The sequence below is a fragment of the Octopus bimaculoides genome, chromosome 3 (assembly GCF_001194135.2).
Source record: "Octopus bimaculoides isolate UCB-OBI-ISO-001 chromosome 3, ASM119413v2, whole genome shotgun sequence".
Classification (NCBI taxonomy): Eukaryota; Metazoa; Mollusca; class Cephalopoda; order Octopoda; family Octopodidae; genus Octopus; species Octopus bimaculoides.
The window spans coordinates 67,148,941-67,156,172 of NC_068983.1; the positions used below are offsets into that span (position 1 = coordinate 67,148,941).

At 31.7% G+C, this 7,232-nt stretch overlaps 1 protein-coding gene across 5 annotated transcripts in view; it reads left to right on the forward strand.

Annotated features, from left to right (window-relative positions):
• Nucleotides 1-7,232, forward strand: part of LOC106871954 (protein still life, isoform SIF type 1) — a 1,491,364-nt gene that overhangs the window by 1,320,679 nt on the left and 163,453 nt on the right. The window lies entirely within an intron of this gene.

Here is a 7,232-nt window from a genome sequence, read left to right on the forward strand (position 1 = left end):
ATATATATATATATATATATATATATATATATATATATATATATATATACATATGAATGCTTCTATACATATGTGCACATGTGTGTGTGTGTGTGTGTGTGTGTGTGTGTTTATGTATTTATATATCCACATAAAAAGCATCCAGTACACTCTATAAAGTGATTGGCATTAGGAAAGTCATCTAGTGAGAGAAACCATGCTGAAATAGACATTGAAGCTCGGCACTGTCAGTTCCTCTTGAACTACCCAACCCATGCTAGCATAGAAAACAGACATTAAATGATCATAATGCATTTTTTTACAGGTATATACACATACATGCATATATGTATATATGTATTACATACATGTATTTGTGTGTGTGTGTATATATGTATATATATATATGAATAAGTGTATATATGTATATGTGTATCTATGTATATACATATATGTGTGTATACATATGTTTGTATGTATATATTTGTATATATATATATGTATGTGTGTATATGTATATATATGTGTGTGTTTGTATATATATATATATATATATATATATATATATATATATATATATATATATATGTATATATATTTATGTGTGTATATACAAAATCTTCTCATTCACTTATCTCAATACTACAATTTTACTATTTCAAAAATATTGTATTAGATATTCTGTTTCAGTTAATTTTCTTTGTACATTATTCCTTTTCAATTTTTTTCTCCTCACTTTAATTGTATTCCCCTCCAATTGCAGTTCTTTAGCGTGTTATATTGATGTTAATTAACAGATGCATATCACACTTAGTAATCTGAATAGTCCCACATACCCCTCCCTACAGTACAAACAATGATCTACAGAAGTGAATAAATCATATGAGGGAGAGGGGGTGGGATAATAGCAAAGAAGTAAAGCCACTATAGAATAGGAAGCTAGATTTTGGATGCTAGTATTTTGATGTAGGGTGTCGAATAGATTTAATCTCAGTAAATACTGTCATACATAACCAAATAAATATACATACATAAATTTCTTCGTACACATATACAGAACATAAATCAATCAGTATTTAAACATACTCTAGTATTCAACTAGAATTCTTCTTTTTTCTTTACTTCTGGCAGAGAATTCAACTAGGTATGATTTTTCTATAGGGCTACTACTGCTATCTATCCCATCAATAGATTTGTATTTAAAATGATACTACCCCAACCATCATATAATAAATTAAGGAGAAATGTTAAATGCTCCTTATACAAATACATACTTATACACTTGAAAAAATACCTCACAACAGGTTTTATATAAAGATAAAAAAAACACATTTTTATACATGGGAACTCTATTTTTCTATCAACTGGATACTGTGTGTTATTACAAAAACACACAGGATGGATGTTTTACTAGGATGTGTGACTTCAGAGGATGGAAACTCTCTACACAACACAGACAGTCAAAGGCTATGTCACATTTTACAGTGTGACTGTATATCTAAGGTAAGAAAAACAAATTATTGTACATTTGAGATGTACATAATGGAGGGTCCATAGATGTCACTTCAACCATACATATCAGCATAAACATGCATTGGTTGAAAAAAATGTTTATGTATATATATACATAACTGGTGATATCTGTATGTATTCAGGTGTATTTGTATGTGAGCATGTGGGACATATATATGTATAGATAGGTAGCTAGCTAGCTAGATAGATAGATAGACAGATAGACAGAAAGGTAGATAGATTATATATATATATATATATATATATATATATATGAGAGAGAGAGAGAGAGTGGGACAGACAGGCAGAGAGGTGGGTGTGTTCTTGTATATAGTACTCAGGTGTCCTATATATGTATACATTTAAATACTATCTAATTATGAGTAATATATACATGTGTGTGTTTGTATGTGTATGTGATGTATGTCTATATATCTATGTATATGTATTTATGCATATATTACTCTTTCTCTTTCGTTTAATCTTTTACTTGTTTCAGTCATTTGACTGTGGCCATGCTGGAGCACCACCTTTATAGTCGAGCAAATCGACCCCAGAGCTTATTCTTTGTAAGCGTAGTACTTATTCTATCGGTCTCTTTTGCCGAACCGCTAAGTTACAGGACGTAAACACACCAGCATCGGTTGTCAAGTGATGCTGGGGAGACAAACAGACACACAAACACACACATACATATATATACATATACGACAGGCTTCTTCCAGTTTCCGTCTACCAAATCCACTCACAAGGCTTTGGTTGGCCCGAGGCTATAGTAGAAGACACTTGCCCAAGGTGCCACACAGTGGGACTGAACCTGGGACCATGAGGTTGGTAAGCAAGCTACTTACCACACAGCCACTCCTGTGCTATATTGTTTACTTTATACATACATATTTTACTTTTTATACATATATCCTTTACTTTATGCATATATCTTTTATACATATATACATATATCTTTTACTTTTTATACATATATTCATACATATTTTTTTTAACTTTTTACTTCTTTCAGTCATTGAACTACAACCACACTGGGACACTGCCTTGAAAGGTTTTAGTCAAACTAATTGACCCCAGTATTTATAATTTTTTAAGCTTGGTACTTATTCTAATAATTTCCAATGCTGAATTGTTACATTCAGAGGATGTAAACACACAATCACTGGTTGTCAAGCAATGGTGGTAATGGGCTAAATACAGGGATACTCACACAACCGTGCCTCCACCTATGATATAATATACATCTTTTTTTATCCCTAACTGGTGACTGGAAAGGGAGGCTGTACTCTCAACCAATATGTTGCTGTGCTTGCATATACATAACATATAATTATGTGTGTATGTATATATACGATAAATGTATTTAATAAATATAAATATGAACGTAATAAATGCACACACACACAAGTATATGTATATATGTTCATATATATATATATATATATATATATATATATATATATATCGATGTATATTTATTATATTTATTATATATAAACATATTTATATAAAACTCATATTTAGTAATATTATGTATGCATGTATCTATGTTTGTCTTTATATACATACATGTATATGTATACATGTTTATATACATACATATACATATATACAGACATGCATACACACACATATATACACACATATATATACATACGCATATACACATACGGCTTTATATGTATTCAAATATATATATTTGTATGTGTTTATATATGCATAGATTTATGCTTGTGTATAAATGACATATCAGTTGTGTGTCTATATATATATATATATATATATATATATATATATATATATATATATATCTTCATCATTATCATCATCATCGTTTGACATCCACCTTCCATGCTGACATGGGTGGGACATACACACACACGCATACACGCACACGCACACACATACACACAATATAGAAATAAACATGTGCGTATATGAACACTGATCCTTATCAACTAGGTGTTTATGGATTGTGATTGTTATTCAATACTACTCCTTTATCACTGATTCTACTTGAGGCTTGCCTTAATTGTACACGTGTCTCAGGATTGCTCATTCATTTACTTACAAATTGAATTCACTTGCAATTGAAGTGATTAAACAACTAAATCATAATCATCATTGTCAAAATATATACATACATGTGTGTGTGTGTGTGTGTGTGTGTGTGTTTATGTAATTGGTACAAGCATGGCTATTTAGTTAAGAAGTTTGCTTCCCAGCCACATGGCTTCTGTGCCCCTTTGTATCATCTTGGGTACGTGCCTAATACCCTCACACTGACCAAATCCTTGTTTGGATGTGGTAGACAGCAACTGAAAAAGACTTGTATATGTGTGTGTACATCACATACAAAAATATATATACACATACACACATGTTTGTGTGTATGTTTGTATCACCTTTTCTTGACATTACAAAATAATTGCAATGTCACCATTTTATAAGCAGTTATTCATTTCCAATTTACTGTGAAAATGGGTTCAACCAGGGAAAATATTACTTTGCTTGGAAACAGAGAACTGGTAACAGGAATAATATCCAGCTGTAGAAAATTTGCATCAACATATTCAGTCTCAACCATGGTGATGATTTATATATATACACCGATGTTATATCTGTATATGTTATACATCCTCAGTATATATGTGTGTCTGTAGAGACATATGAATGCACACATACGCACATACACTGATAAATATATATACATATACATATGTGGTATCTATGTATCTAATACATATACATTTCAATATATGTTTCAACAAATGCGCAACTATATCCAAATTTACTCCTTTTAATTTAGATTTTCCATACTTCTTTAGTTTTTTGTTTTTTTTGCTTTCCTTTTTACAGTTGTTTTGGAACATTAGAATTCCTAAATTCATATTCAATATTTCTAGAACTTCACAGTCCTATTTTCAAGAATTGAATATATTTGGAATATGCTTTGTTTCTTATATACTGGTTGAATTTGTGTAGATTTTCCTGCCAATGATTTTTTGACCATCAGCTTCATGCATTAGTAGTCACATGTTGATTTGTTTGTTGTAGTAAAATTTTTAGTTTTTTTTTTTCTCTTTTCTTTTTATATGTTGATAATAATGTGTTAATTTTTTTATGCATATGTTGGCATGTTAATTATGGAACTATATTGTGACACAAGTAAGGTTTTCATAATTAATCTTTTGGTTTTGTGTGGAAATTTATAAATTACAACTCTCTCATGTAAGTTCAACATGCACTGCAGTATGGGCTGTTGCATATCATTATAGCATATTCCATAAAATAAAAAAGGAAAATACTAGTGAAGAATACTTACATATATCGTAAAATGCCACACAAAAACAAAAGATTAGCTATAGAAACCAAATTCCTGTTGTAGTAAATTGCCAAAATCAACATGCAAACATATGCATCAAAGCATTAACACACAGCTACTGACATTAAAAAAATAAAAACATGTAACCTAACAGTTAAAATTTGACCACAACAAACAACTCAACATATGACTTCTCATGCATGAAGATAACAGTCACAAAGTCTTAGGTGGCAAAGTCTACATGAATTCAACTAAACTAAACTGGAACACAACAATTTCAAATACATTAGATTCTTAAAAATAAGACTGCTTGTGTCTGGAAGCACCGAATATGAATTTGAGACATCTATTGTTCCAAACCAATTGTAAAACACTATTAAGAACTTGGAAAGGTTCTAAAATTAAAAAAGCTAAATTTTGATCATATTCAAGTTTTATCTTTTTTATATGAAAACTAAATAAATAAAATTTGAACATAGTTATAGATTTAATGAAGCATGCAAAAAAAGAAAAGCAGCTCCCCACATATAAGAACATATTATTATTATTATTATTATTATTATTATTATTATTATTATTCTTATTATTATTCAGTAGTTTTATTTTAATAACGTGCTTTCACTTTACTACCGAGCGCAGCTCTGTGTGCCTTGGGTATGTACTGTGGTTTGCTGTGATGCTCTTATGGTTACTATATTGAAAGTGTTTTGCGTAGGATGTGTGCAGTGCCTAGTAGTGCAATTTTTTGTATGTTATATATATTTGTAAGTCCTGGTGTTTTTGTTATGTATTTGTCTGAATATTTTTATATTATATCTAAGGCACCTACTATGATAGGAATTGTTTCTGCTTTTAGATTCCACATTCGAGTTACCTCTATTTCCAGGTCTTTGTATTTTGAAAGTTTTTCCATTTCTTTTAGGGAAACGTTGTCATCTGCTGGTATTGATACATCAATTAGAAAGCATTTTTTTCCTTCATGATCTCTGACAACTATATCTGGCCTATTGGCCTTAATTTCTCTATCTGTGTATAGGCATATCCCAGAGTATGGTTGCTTTCTCGTTTTCTGTGACCTTTTCTGACGTGTGTTTATACCGTCTTTTTTCTGTTGTTATTCCATAGTGTTGGCATAGCTTCCAGTGTATATAGGTCCCAGCTCTGTCGTGTCTGTGAATATATTCCTTCTTAGCCAGGACTGGGCAGTCAGATGGTTTCCCAGCAATCCTCTTCAAATCATGTAGACATGCCCTGGTGATACCACTACAGATTCTCTTCTAGAGATTTCTTGCAAACGGCATGGAACGGATAGTCAGAGGAAAACTAATCCCATACCTTGAAGAAGACAACTTGCTGAGTGATACCTAGTAAGACTTTCATTCAGGTAGGAACTGCCTGACCCAGCTTTACATCACTATGACTGGGTATTGAGGCAGTTACTCAACAACTCAAATGTGAATGTAATATACCTTGACTTTGCGAAAGCTTTTGATATAGTGGATCATGGTATGATATGCCACAAACTGCATCATCTCAGCATAGCTGAAAAACTAGGAGAGGGTAAATATAATACTGTAATGTGAATGGTGTATGGGATGTGTAGGAGTTAGTGGTATTAATTGAAAGGTTAATAGTGTTCTGTATTATGTTTTGTGTTCATATTGAGTTGTGGAAGATATTTATTGATGAAAGTTGCCTCTTTATTCAATCTTTGTTGTACTGAGGTGTTCTGTGAACACTGATAGAAGGGGAAAATTAGGAAATTAAGATTAAGATTCCTAGCACACCTTTCTTTGTCTTCACTGACCTGTATCTGTCTGTATTGTGAGTGGTGGATTTGTTCTTTGGGGAGAGTGGTTCTTCGACAGAGTAATATTCCTGTTTGGCCAATATACTGATTACCGCACCCTAAGCATGTAATGGCATAGATTAGGTTTTCCGAGGCACAGGTGAAATTTGATTTAATCTTAAATATTTTACCTTGTTTAAAGTGGAACTCTGAACCCTCCAAAAGGTGGGTGCATGTCCCACAGTTAGGTCAACCACATTTTTTCACTTTTAGTTCTGTTGTTAATGGATATAGTCTTGTGCTGGTTAATATTTTTTTCAATGATTTTGGTTGCATTTTGCTTTTGATAATTTTGTGTGAGCCTAAAATTTTGTTCATTGTTTTATCTCCTGTGAGTATGGGTAGATTTTGGATGATAATGTTGAAGGCTTCATTGTTTCTAGGGTTATGTGTGAAGATGTATGGGAGTATCTTTAAGTCTGGTGTGGTATTTCGGTTGACTTCCCTTAATGTTCATATGTCTATTTTCTTTGCTCATTTAATGCCATCAGAGGCAACAGGATATCTTACACCGCTAAGTTTGAAAGTTTGGCATATTATTGTTGTTGTTGTTGTTGTTGT